Genomic DNA, 13,645 nt, shown 5'->3' with positions numbered 1-13,645 from the left:
CAATAAAATATATGTGAAATATATCTTGCATGTACTTTCATTAAATGCTTCATTTAATGAATTAAATAGGTATGTCTAAAGCATCAATTCTCCTGTTATACACACACACACACACACACACACACACATATTTTTTTCCTATAGCATAATTCTGAAAATCTCTCATGTATAATTTCTTTAAACTTAAATAAACTTCGACTCATAGAACACGACACAGATTGTAATGACAGTGCCACATATCCTTCACTCAGTGACATTGTATATAATACTAACATTTTATGTACACATGGTGCAAAAAACAAAATCTTAGAAACTGACATTCAAATCTTATTCTCTTTTTGCCTAGTTTTCCTACATATGTGCTTCTATTTTTATGTTTCAAGATAAAATAATTTGTGACCATTTCTCCATCTTTGCTTTTCATTAATTGAGTTTTTGGAAAGAACCATAAGTCACCTATTAAAATATCCTTCAATTTTGATATTCAGCTGATATTCGCTTAGATTAGATAGATGGTGTGCATTTGCGGAAGCATGGCACACGGGTGGAGCTCCCTTCTTGTTTTGCCTCAAGGAATACTTGGCACACCTGTCTTACCACAGTGATGTTGGCTTTGATCCCTTAGCTAAGGTATAATTCATTAGGTTTCTCTTTTCTGCTGTAAAGTTGATCTTTTTTGTTGCTTACTGTATTGTGCTGGAAGTAAGTCCAGCTCATACTCAAAGGGGGGAATTAAACTAACCTCATGAAGGGACAGTGTGAAAGAATTTGTCAATATTTCAAAACCTCCACAGTAGCTAATAAGTAACTTAGTGGAGAAGCTGAAAGCCTTTACTTTTCTCCTGTTTTTAAAATAGCATAAATTTTTTGGTATACAGAATTTAAGTTGTGTGTGTGTGTGTGTGTCTGTGTGTGTATGTGTATTTCATTCAGCACTTTAAAATGGACCTTCCATTAACAATTTGCTTATGGGTTCTTTGAGAAATTTGTTATGGTTCTTCAGTTGGTCTTCACTAAATGATATATCATTTGGGTTGCCTACGAGATGTGCAGTTTGCCCTTGACATTCAGAAATGTCAACAAGATAAACCTTCAAAAGTTTTTTTGTTTTCTTTTTCTGTTTGATTTTTGTTCTTCTTGGTGTTCTTAGTGTCTTGTATCTGCAGTTTGGTATCTGAACCTAATTTTGCATAATCATTAGATATTAAAAATATTTAACCCTTTCCAAATTTTTTTCTATTTTGAGAGTCCACTAAGTGTAAGTTGGGATATATGATATTGTCCTATGGCTTTTTCTTTGATTTTTAAATTTTTTTGGCCTTTTTCCTTCTCTCTTTCATTTTATTTGCAGCAATCTTTATTACTTCAAGTTCACTGCCTCTCCCCTGGGTTGCAGCAAATCTATTAATGAACTCCGAAAAGCCAGTGACCATCTCTATTCCTGTGTTTTGACTTCTAGGATTTTCATTTAATTTTTTCTTAGTTACCACACAGTAGAAAGCATCCTCTGTTTGTTCATAGTTTTCGTCTTTTGCACTAGACTCTTTCACAAAGAAACATTTACTTTACGTTTTCTCCCTGATTCTTCCACGATTTGTGTCACATATGAAGCCTGTGACAGTTTTTTTTTTTTTATTCTTCGCAGTATTAGTTCTTCCCTTTCCCTAAGTCTCCTAATATTCAGTTGACAGCCTGATATCTCGAGTGGAACATTTGAAACTGAGATTTTATGCCTGGAAACATGCCTGTTTTCCCTGCCAGTCTTCATTGTAGGTAGGGGTCTGTGTTAATCTTTCAGGAGTCGAAATAAGTTTGGGATTTTTTTTGTTAGCATGCTTACTCTGAACTGACTACAGGTTTTAAAATAATTTGGACAATCTTATAAATTCATTTCAATTTTTATGCGTAATAGTATGTTTTATTCCAAAATTAATGAAGCAAATGCAAACTCTTGTCCTTTTTATTGTGTGAAGAATGTTTAAGAAAAAAAAAATATAGGGTTGGAGCCGTAGCTCAGTGCTAGAGTGCTTGCCTCTCATGTGTGAGACTTTGGGTTCAATCCTTAGCACCACATAAAAATAAATACATTTAAAAGAGACATTGTGACCATTTAAAACTAAAAAAAAAATTAAAAACATGTAAATTTTATAAATTGTATTTATGAGTGATATCTTCAGTACTTTTGGGTGTTATCATAAAATATTTATACTTACTTTGATCTACTTAAAATAATCAGATTAAGCATATGATGCTGTGATAAAATAGATCAAAAGCTTGCTATTCTACATTTGTAGTGCTATACTTTTGTCTAGTTGATAATTAAATTATTTACAAGTCACATCCTAAAAGAAATATTTAAATGTAAGAAAATATTTTAAATGATTTAAGTCAATGAGTCTCTGATATACACAATAAAACCTTCATTATGTACTTAAATCAGCCAATATTTTATTTTATTTAGTTGTTTTAGAGTAATAGCCTATAACTGTTATATTCTTTTTTCAAATTAAATCTTTTTTGCTTAAAAATAAAATATCCTTTGGAACACACATTTGACTGAATTCTTGGATGTGAAAATTATCTTCCTACATTACTTATTCCTTAGAAAATGTTATCTTTATTTAATAACTATTTGTTGATTATCTCCTAGCAGTGCTGTTATACAGTGAGGAAAATGAAAAACAAATAATCCTCAGGGGCAGAATATTCAGAGAACTAATATATTAGCATACTACATATTTTAATTTTTCCTATTAAATATTGGTGATTAGTGCCACTGAATTTGCATCTAGGTCACAGCCTAAATGGTTTTGGATATAAAAGAAAAATAGGAAAAATAATTGAAATAATGTTTATTTAGATGCCCCAAACACTAATTTTCTATACATAATAAATGTGTTATGCAAAATGAAATAATGAAAGATAGAGAATTAAAACAGCTTTAACTTCTACTTCAACTCTGACACTCCCACCATTAACACAGAGTGCCCTATATTGCATACTGCCTTCTTAAAAATGAAGCCTTAATATTATTGTTCCGTTTTCACAGGAGCATTCAACAGTTTAGGATGATTGGCAGGTATGGCAATGCAAATGAAAACACTGCACAATTCACAGATTGCTTCTTTGCAGAGGGTTTGGAACAATAGCTCTAGGCTACATTTGGTCCAAGTTGGAGTCTATTTTCAATCCCTGCACTTTTCTGGATGCATTTAAATGAAAAAATTATTATCACAATAATTAATAATAACAGCATGTTTTACAGACCCTAAATTTTAAAAAATAATTCGCCCAATTAATAAAATTTTATTGATAAAATCACATACCACTTAAAAGGATTTGGAAGAGAAGTCTCTGTAGAGTACTCCATTTTTCCCCCTTGGATGCATGTACCACTAGTTAGTGTCATTGTTAATATGGTGATGGTGTAGTACTAGTCTTCACACATGAAAATACTTCAAATTAGTTTGGAAAGGAAACATTTTTAGATGAGATAAAATCTCATGATTTAATGTCTGTAAGCAAACAGTTTATTTAAACAGAAATATATGTGTTGACAGCTATAATATTGACAAAATAAATCAAAATAAATATTTTTTGCCAGAGCTTTTGGCTTGAGGGATATTTCTCATATAAATTTCAGTTCAAAATTGTTTACTGCCTGTATACTGTGTATACTTGAGCATTATTCAATAAAATTGAATAACATAATGATGACTGTACCCTCTTAAAGTAAGAATGAAGTAAGAATGAAAATTGAAGTACTATTGCAAATATCTCAGAATTGATTTCTGCAATAAACAGTTGTTATACCAATTGAGTTTTAAAAGATAAAAACAATGGCTTCGAAGTACTGTAGCCTTAGAATATGAGGTAAAGAGAAGTCCATTGGTGACATTTTCTGTTATTTTTGTTTGTGATAGGCATTGAACCCAGATCCTTCCTGTTATGGTTTAGATATGAGTTGCCCCCCAACAGCTCATGTGAGAGAAAATGCAAGAAAGTTTAGAGATGAAATTATTGGGTTATGAGATCCTTAACCCAATCAGTGCAGTAATCTACTTGAACAGATTAACTGGGTGATAACTGCAAGCAATAACAGTGGCTGAGGGAGGTGGGTCACTGGGGTCATGCTTTTGGGGTGTGTACTTTGTCCCTGGTGAGTTAAATTTAATCTCTCTCTGCTTCTTGATTGTCATGTTTTCACCTGCTTTCCTCTTCCACAACCTTCTACCATGATTTTCTATCTCACCTCAGGCACAGAATAATGGGATTGTCCATCCATGGACTGAGACTTCTGAAATCATGAGCTACAAATAAACTTTCCCTCTTCTAAAATTGTTCCTGTCTGGTCTTCTAGTCACAGTAGCAAAAAAGTTGACAAAAACACTCCTACATGCTAGACAAGTACTGTACCACCAAGCAATACCCAAAATGCTAGCATGTTATGGTTTTAAAGAAATACTATTGAAATGATTATTTCTTAACAAAAGCACTGCTTAGTAGTCAAAAATTAATAACAATTATAATTCATATTTGTCATAATGTCTTTTTCAGAAACAGGTAAAATTGAGATTGTCTTCAGATACAAGCAAAGAAACAAAAACAAAATTGTGTCATTAAAGATGAATTATTCTCAGAGACAACGATGCTGATATTCCTGGTTGGCAAGTCTTTTTAAATTCAAAGGATATGTGTCTTTCTGGATTGAATGCAAAGATAAGGGCAGTATACTGTTAACCAATACCCTAAGTATCAACATTGGCAAGGGAGGCACTGTTCTTGGACAAATCAGGCAGACAGTAAACTTTTCTTTAATGAATTTAAAGGAGACTGAAAAGCCAAAGAAACCATTCAATTGGTCATTTCATATGCAGCATACTATGACAAATATAAATGAGACAATGAGTTGCAAAGCATAGGGAATGGAAAGCAGCTTCAGCTAGAGAATAGAAAAGATTCCTAAAGATCTTCCTAAAGAATTGGTTCTCAAGTTGACCTCAAGGACAAGAAGGAAACCCCATGAGATCAATGGGGAAAGTATTCTGAGCAAAAGGAAGAGAAAATGGAAGTGTAAAATAAATAATAATTCTCCACATTATGTTTGCAAAATGAAGAGTTCAGGTATTAATCCTGATTTAGGTGAGGGCTTCAAATGTAAATATTCTTAGAACTATTCATCATTCTGCCAGAGAAAACCATTTTTCATGCAAGTATTTGGTTACCTTTAATAGTTGTATAACCTAGTGACTTCCAGCTGTATCAGGTACTTAGATTTAAAATGTCTGCTCTGCCTTTCTTAATGGCATCAAGCCTTGCTTTTCAGCTTCAACTTCCCTGCCCATGTGTACCCCATGCAGTGAGTCAGTCTCCATGGCTCAACATCATTGATTTCTATAACCCATTTTTTTTGGCTGAACCTACTTTATTTTACTCCCACAATTTCTACTCTTGAGGGTTTCTAGTATTATAAGCTTGACAGAGCTTGAGAGATACTTTCCATTTACGTAAAAGCACTCCTTGTACAAAGCAAAAACTAAGTGACATTTTTTTTATTTCTTTGGAGAAAGAAGGTTTCAGGCTTAGTCATAAAGGAGACCTTGTAGAATCTATTCCAGTATTGTCCTCAGTCATCGTCTGTCTAAGAAATTTTCTCTGATGAGTTACCAAGAAATTCGGGTTTGGTGATACTGAAGTTGTGCAAGATCTAATTTTAAAAACACAATTCTAACTTCCTATAGAACAATGATTATTAAGTTGGAATAGAGTTTTTTTTTTTTTTTTAATGACACTATGAAATCCTTCAGTATAAGTGGAACTAGAATGGGAAAGTACCTAGAATTGGTTTTTCAAATTAATTTATTATCCAATTTCTTTGGATATTCAGTGAGCTTGTTAACAGAATCAAATTGCAGGGGAAACATTTAACCTTATTGTATTGAAAAATGTAAAGCACTTCTTTAATATTTACTAAAGAACAATTTCCTTTTAGTGAGTTCTAATCTTCTGTTCTCCAAAACGCTGTCATGACAACTTATTTTTGCTGCTTATATTGATATGGTTATAACATCTACAACACTACCATTTTAAAATAATATTTTACTTCCAAGATTATATCTGCTGAGGGTGATTATATAAGTAAAAGAACAATCATTATCAAGAGCACTTTTGAGTTGATGACTTCATCTGGTGACATCTTCTCTTTCCATAATTATAGAGTTTTCTATCTTGAAATCCCAACTAGAATTAGTAACCACCAAAATAAAACATAATGACCCTTTCTCTTGAGCTTAACTTAATGGATTCATCATGTTTTCAGGTCCTAGCATTTGGTGGAAATATTCTACAGTCCATAGCCACATATAAGGGCACTACCTGTTCTATTCATGTAATCCAAACAACTGGCTAGTTATGAGGTTTCTCTGTTTCTGGTAGGCACTGATAAAGGTAGTAACTGGATTAGCTGTCTCTACAAGAGCTCAGTGGTTCACATATGGAATCCTATTTATTCAAGGAAGTTGCTCACTCTTTGGTCATTTTCTTATAAGAAACAGGATTATAAATTTCAGTGGTCAACAAGAGTCCAATTTACATAGTTTCACAATGATATGGAAAGGACATAAAAATTTAAGTTAAATAACCTTGATTTCTAGTCTATCACCATTTTTATATTTTTAACCAAACCAAAAATTTCTGGACATTTTTCAGCTGTAATATCTAGTCCTCTTGTCATTGTGGCCAGTGGGTGATCTACATTTGTAATTAAGAATTCTAAGGGGCAATCTGGTAAATATACAGATGTGTAACTACCTCAGGGATGACACAGAGGAAATTACTTGAAAAACTTAGAAGCCCTAGACAGAAGGATAGAGTAATTATTTGCTTATGAATTTCCAATATTTATGACACTCTACCTATTTCTTCAAAAATTATTTTCCATGTTGATTATAATATAAACATATTTTCTGTTATCAAGTCTACAAAATTATATTTATCATTTGAAAGTCCATTTTTTAATCCTGAAAGTCAAATAAATTTGTGCTGATGAAAAATTAAGCTGTTTTTCCATTCAGAATAGGAAAAAATTGATCACTTCATTGATTTACTTAACCAGAGCCAACATTAAAAAATATGGTTTATTTCTCTATTTAAAATGATTTAGTATTCCTCATCCACTTCCACTTTTATGTTTTATGTATATTTTTTATGTAGGTGAACAGGTATTAACACACATATTAGTCATTCTGGTAGAAGCCAGAGTTAAACCTATACAGCAAACTATTCTAAAGCAAATTAAAAAACTATCGCATGTAATAAGGCTGATTAAATGTCACAAAGTTAAAATTAAGAATGTCTTTTTATCAAAATATATCATGAAAAGGATGGAGATACAGGCTCAGGAGAAGAGTGCTTGCCTAGCATAAGTGAGGCACTGGGTTCCATTCGCAGCACCACATATAAATAAAAAAATAAAAAAATAAAATAAAGATCCATGAAGTACTAAAAAAACGTTTTAAGAAAGATATCATGAGGAGAGTGGAAAGCCAAAATATAGTCATATAGCAAATATTTTCCTTTCATACAGCAAAAAATAGAATGGAGAATATATTCACATAAAATTTCAGTGAAAAAAAAGTAAAGAAAACAGTACTACATAAAATATAAATGTTACACTCATGTAAATAATTTAAAAATCATTCATTCTCATTAGTATACAATGAAGTTAACTTATGTGACTTGCACAAATAAAGTCTGGCAATATTAAGAGTTGGGAAGAATAAAGAACATTTCATGAACTACAGTTAGAACTATAAATGAGTTAAGTCACATTAGAAAATAATTGTCATTGTGTGGCAAATTGAAGACTAGATACACTATCTTAGAACCTACCTTTAGCACTTTGTGTATATCTATATAAAACTTATGGAAAAATGGCAAAAATATTCATGGTGAACTTAGAATAGAAGTAACCAGAAGAAGGAGACGATCAACTTAAATGTACATCGGTTATAAAATGCATTGACGAATTTTGAGGGATTATGTAATATAATATTAAAAGCAATGAAAATGAACTAAGTACAGATATCAACATATGTTGATAAAGAAGTAATTTTGAGCATAAGTTTTTTTCAGAAGAAAACATATTAAGAGACATTTTTTATGAAGTTTAAAGCAGGTGACACTAAGAAATATATTGTTTAGGAATAGACACTCATGAGATAAAACCATCAGGAAAGCAATTAATAAGATAAAATTAAGACTGTGGTAATTTCTGGTGGGAAGGGGGCACACAAGGAATGAAATGAATGGGTAGGTTCTATTTCCCAAGTAACATGACAGGTAAGTGGATCTTTACTTCATTAAAATACCCTAAAATATGTAAATAGTAAATGTCTTCTTTGACGCATGGTTTCAAATAAAGTGGTTCAGAATAATGCACACACAGACACCCACACCCACAAACACTAACATAACAGAAAGACATAGTACTAAAAACTAAAGCATAGTTAAGTGTCAGCAAATCAGCTCTCAGAACATGAAACAAAATGATTTCAGTCATATCATTGATTATAGTTGTACCAAGATATATCAGTGATTATTTTCCAAATAAGTATAAAATTTAACAAAGGGTTTTAAAAATTACTGACAATACTTTAAAATTGCAACAATTTTCTGAATTTTTCACATTGTTTTCTATCATGCTACTTTTAAGTTATTTTAAAGTAGATATTAGAGTTAGTTACACATAAACACAAGAAATTAATATTCAAAAAATAATAGAAGCTCTTAAAATTTCAGAATATTTATTGATGCGTATTTTTATTATTTGGAAATTGTAATTAAAGCCACAAAGTAGAAAATTATAACACTTTTATCCTAACAAAATTCTTTAAAAATGGTAATGTCTAGACATGTAACTTATGTATACAAAAATTGTGCTCAATTGTTTTTGTTTAATGGCATGACATTTTAAATCTAACTTTGTAGTTGGTAATTGTGTTTATGTGTTTTTAACTGACTTTAATTAACATCTGAATTACAGAGTGTGTATATCCACTGAGATGAGAATTGGTATCTTTCTGAGGTGAAATGTTCTGTATAAAATTCACAACACTAATCAGAAAGATTAAAGTTAGTGCTTTTTCTAGATTAAGCTTTTTAAAATTTATTAGATAATTATTTGGAAAAGAATAAACATTTCAATGATTTCCTTAAAATGAAGATTTTGCTTGGTAGTTGATAAAAATTTGTAGATATAAAAGGTTAAATTGTAGGAAATTAGAAAACTATTTCAATAATATGAAGTTTCTAATTATCAGTAAATTGCATTAAATAACCACATTTCATTATGCAAGTTTATTAGTTTAGTATCTAAAAAGTGACCATTTTCTGTATAATAAGTAATCTATTTCTGACCTTATTTCTCATCAGAGACTGTGGATTCTCTATGGGAAACTCAGTAGATCAATTAGTTGCATGAATGCTCTGGATATTAATGAGTATGTAAAGGAAACTGATATTATAGAAATGAATTGAAGAAGGAGCACATGATTTTTAATGATACAAAGGTAAATTAAATTTACCCTTTTGATTTCTCTTTTATTTTAATTCTAGAACATATTCAGACTTATAAATTATTCAAGTTTTTTCAAACAGAAACCCAAATACATTACACTAGTAATATAATTATGTCCATAGAAGTTTGTCTCCTAAGAAATTCAACTTATTTTTTAAAAACTCTACTTTTATTTAAAAGGAAGATTAAAAAGAACAACTTTTAAAAATGGATTTAGAATTTTTGCATGCAATACCTCTGTCAGAAGGGAGACATTTTTCAAGCACATTTGCTAAATGATCCAGGCATATCATTATTTATTTGTATTATCTCCTCTGTCCTTACTAGTGCATCCCAACATTGCTGAATTTGTTATTTCTTTGAACCCTAGTTCTATGTAGCAATTAAAAATTTAAAATGCTATTTTCTTGCCAACACACTACTTATTTTTGTCTTCAAACTACTAAATTGGCATATAAATAAACTACTATAGAACAAAAATAAGGGTGTGGGACAAGAGATTGCTCTTTCCCTGAATCTTGTCAGGCTTCCTACTTCATGAGGAGTAAACAGATACCTACAGGATATAATTTACTAACTGTCATGACAAATATTGTTATTTCTAGCCTGCATAGACTGAGAAGATATAATTTAAATGACATTCTCCATTGAAACCAAAGCATATATGAAAGACTGAAATATTTGGGTGAAGATACCATGGCTAGAATTTGGGAAATTGAGACAATATAGAGATTTAAAAAAAAAAATCCATTTCTGTATAAAATGAAAAGAAAGGTAACTGTATTAGTCTGTTTCCATTAGTATGATGAAATACTTGAGCAGGGCATAAAGCAAAAGATTTTACTTAACTCATGGTTCCGAATGTTCAAAGAAATGGAGACTAAATGGTTGGGTTCTGGTAAGAACCTCAAGGCAGATGGCAGGAGTGGATGGGAAGGAAACAGAAAGGAATTACAACAGAAAAAAGGGAACTGGAGAGTTACCGGGGTCCTGCAATTCCTTCCCAGGTTGCACCCCAACTGACCTGAGTACATTCTACTAGGTCCTACCTCTTAAAGATACCACCTCCCAACAATATTGCAGTTAGGACCAAGCTTCCAACCAAAGAATCTTAGGGACACACTTAAACCATATCAAAACCATAGCAAGAGCTAATTCTGAAAGAGAGAGAGAGTCTCTCATTAATTATTTCAATATAATACAAGGAAAAACTCCCAGATTCTAATGAATACTTTTTTTTTTTTTTTTTTTGGTACTGGGAATTGAACTCTGAGGCATTAGAACACTGAGTCACACCCCCAACCCTTTTTGTGAATTTCATTTAAAGACAGGATCTCACTAAGTTGCTGAGGGCCTCACTTAGATGCTGAAGCTAACTTTGAACCTTCGATTGTCCTGCCTCAGCCTCCTGAGCCACTGGGATTACAGGCATGTGCCACCTTGCAGAAAAATACAAATTCTTTATATAAACTGATTTTTAATAGTAAATAAATGAATGTCTTTTAGTACAAATGTCTTAGACAAACAGATACTATGGCTCTTTCCCAAACTGTGATTGCCTAAGAAGTTTCTAGAGAGTGGTGAGCAGTCATAGCTTCTGATGTGAGTCATGGTGTTTTTTCTGAACTTCAAGAACAGAAAGGACTGATTCCTAATCCCTGTCCAACTCAACAGGGTCAGAGAGAATGATACGGGTTAGTCAGCATTGCTGGAAGAGCCAACCAATGTGATAATTAACAGTGGGAGATGACGAAACCCATCACTGTTTTAATATGTGGATCATTGTTTTTATCCATAAGGAACTGGTCCCTGAAAGTCCCTAGATATAAAATCTGCAGAGTTTCAAGTCTGTTTTAATCAGCTATTTCGCTGCTGTGACTAAATGATCTGACAAGAACAACTAGAGAGGAGGAAAGTTTTTTTTGAGGACTCAGAGTTTCAGAAGTCTTATTCCATAGAAGGCCGGCTCCATTCCTCTGGGCTCAAGGAATTGAGGCAGAACATTATGGTGAAAGAGCATGGCAGAGGGAAGCAGCTCACATCATCAGGAAGCAGAGAGAGAGAGTCTCCACTCTCCAGATACAAAAATACATACCCCAAAGCCACGCCCCAGTTCCAATCTCCTCCAGCCACACCCTACCACTTCAATTAATCCCACCAGGGATTAATTCACTGATTGGGTTAAGACTCTTACAACCCAATCATCTCTCCTCTGAACCTTCCTGCATTGTCTCACCTGTGAGCTTTTGGGGGACAACTCACATCCAAACCATAGCAAAGTCCTTGATATAAAATAGCATGATCTTTGCACAGAACCCATATACATCCTCCCATATACTTTAAATCATTTCTAGATTACTTATAATACATAATAAAATGTAAGTGCTGTATAAAAGTTGTTATGCTCTGCTGTGGAAGGAATCATTATGAGAAAAAATAAAAAACAGATGCTTCCATTTGAGACCTTACAACATATCAGTAACAACTTAATTTTTGTATTTCTAAATGTTTTGACCTGTTGTTGGTTGAATCTACAGATGCAGAATCCATGGATGTGGAGGGCCAATTGTAACTACATCTGCTTTCAAGTATCAGGAGAAAATTTAGCCATCTTTAAAAGGATTGACGATGCTGCCAATAGTCAATCAAATTTCAAAAATGAAATATTAACAATCACCTGTAAGTGTTGTGAAAACAGGTACTAGGGAAATCTAAAATAGCAAAACAACATTTAGATGGAAAAAAAAAATAAAAACACCAAACTTGCTTATCTGTTAAAGTGCAGAGAATAAACTGTATCCATACCATTCTTAACAGTTCTTTTGTTTTTTGGCAAGTGACTGAAATTTACTTGGAATATTTCAATGGCTACATCTAGATAGAAAATGTAGAATGACATGAAAAGGTAAAGAGAAACACATTTCTTTTTAGAATCTGCTACTTTCATGATATGTTAAAATAAAGAAAGAAAATGCAAGCAGAACCATTTAACTGAGTTCAATCAAAATATAAACAGGATAGTAAGTAGTATACATCCCTAGTGACCTACATGGAAATGTGGAAAAAACTCCAGAGGAAAGCAAATGGAATAGGCCCTTTAGTCAAAAAAACCAGAATTGTGTTTCTTTGTTCCCTTTGACCCTACCCTTATTAATACTGCATGCTGTGTTTATATAAGGGAGTTATACAAAGTCAGATTATACTTTCTACATTTAATTCAGACTAAATCCCACTGCAGTAGACTTCAAAATAATGCCTAAATAATTGAATGGTCTTGAGATGGTTTTCTTCTGTTGTTCCTTCCTTCCTGCTTGCTCCTTCCTCTCATTTTTCTAACACATAACACCAGCTAAGTCAAACATTGTGTTAAAAGCTGGAAAATGAAGTTATCTTGCTCTGCTCATTCTTCTTTACTTAGTTCAACATGAACTTTTACGTACTCAACAAATCCAAGACACAGATTCCTCTAACACATTTTGGATGGGGACATGGAAGTTTTATCATGTTTTCATGAGTCATCCACCTCACAATTTCTCTTTATTTTGCTTCTCAAATACAGCCCACAGTAGATCCATGTCACATCACTTCCACACTTGAAATTCTTTGAGATAACAGGCCTTCTTGTATGATAAGTTTAACTATGTGTTGTTTGTTCTAAACAAATCCAATGTGTGCTTTGATATTCGGAGTCTTGTTTATTTCCAAAATTCCCCAAAGATGTGGAGAGATAAATTTTCCCATTACTGTTGTTTGACTGATAAGCAACACTTGCATCTAAAACAACAGCAATGATGAAAACATCACACACACACACACACAGACACAATCATGCAACAGACACATTGAACCCCTCAGGACACTGACAAATTGCATAATGAAATCAAAACTTACACAGAAGAGAAACTGTGATACAATTGCATCAGAATCATCACTTTTTAAAAAAAAAAATTATTAAATTTTTTTTTATTTTTACAGACACATTTTGATTCATTGTACACAAATGGGGTACAACTTTTCATTTCTATGGCTGTACACAATGTATATTCACACCATTCATGTAATCATACA

The 13,645-nt window shown here is 32.4% G+C and overlaps 1 long non-coding RNA gene across 2 annotated transcripts in view; it reads left to right on the top strand.

Moving 5' to 3' along the window:
• LOC124989742 (uncharacterized) overlaps positions 1-12,365 on the top strand; it is a 55,427-nt gene extending 43,062 nt beyond the window's left edge. For both annotated transcript variants that reach the window (XR_007109610.1, XR_007109609.1), the window contains 2 exons: positions 9,433-9,569; positions 12,115-12,365. This is a non-coding gene — a long non-coding RNA (uncharacterized LOC124989742). The remainder of the gene's footprint in view (positions 1-9,432; positions 9,570-12,114) is intronic.
• The last annotated feature ends 1,280 nt before the right edge of the window (positions 12,366-13,645 follow it).

This window comes from Sciurus carolinensis, chromosome 7, assembly GCF_902686445.1.
Source record: "Sciurus carolinensis chromosome 7, mSciCar1.2, whole genome shotgun sequence".
Classification (NCBI taxonomy): Eukaryota; Metazoa; Chordata; class Mammalia; order Rodentia; family Sciuridae; genus Sciurus; species Sciurus carolinensis.
Note: the sequence above shows the minus strand (reverse complement) of the source record. Positions and strands in the feature narration are given on the sequence as shown.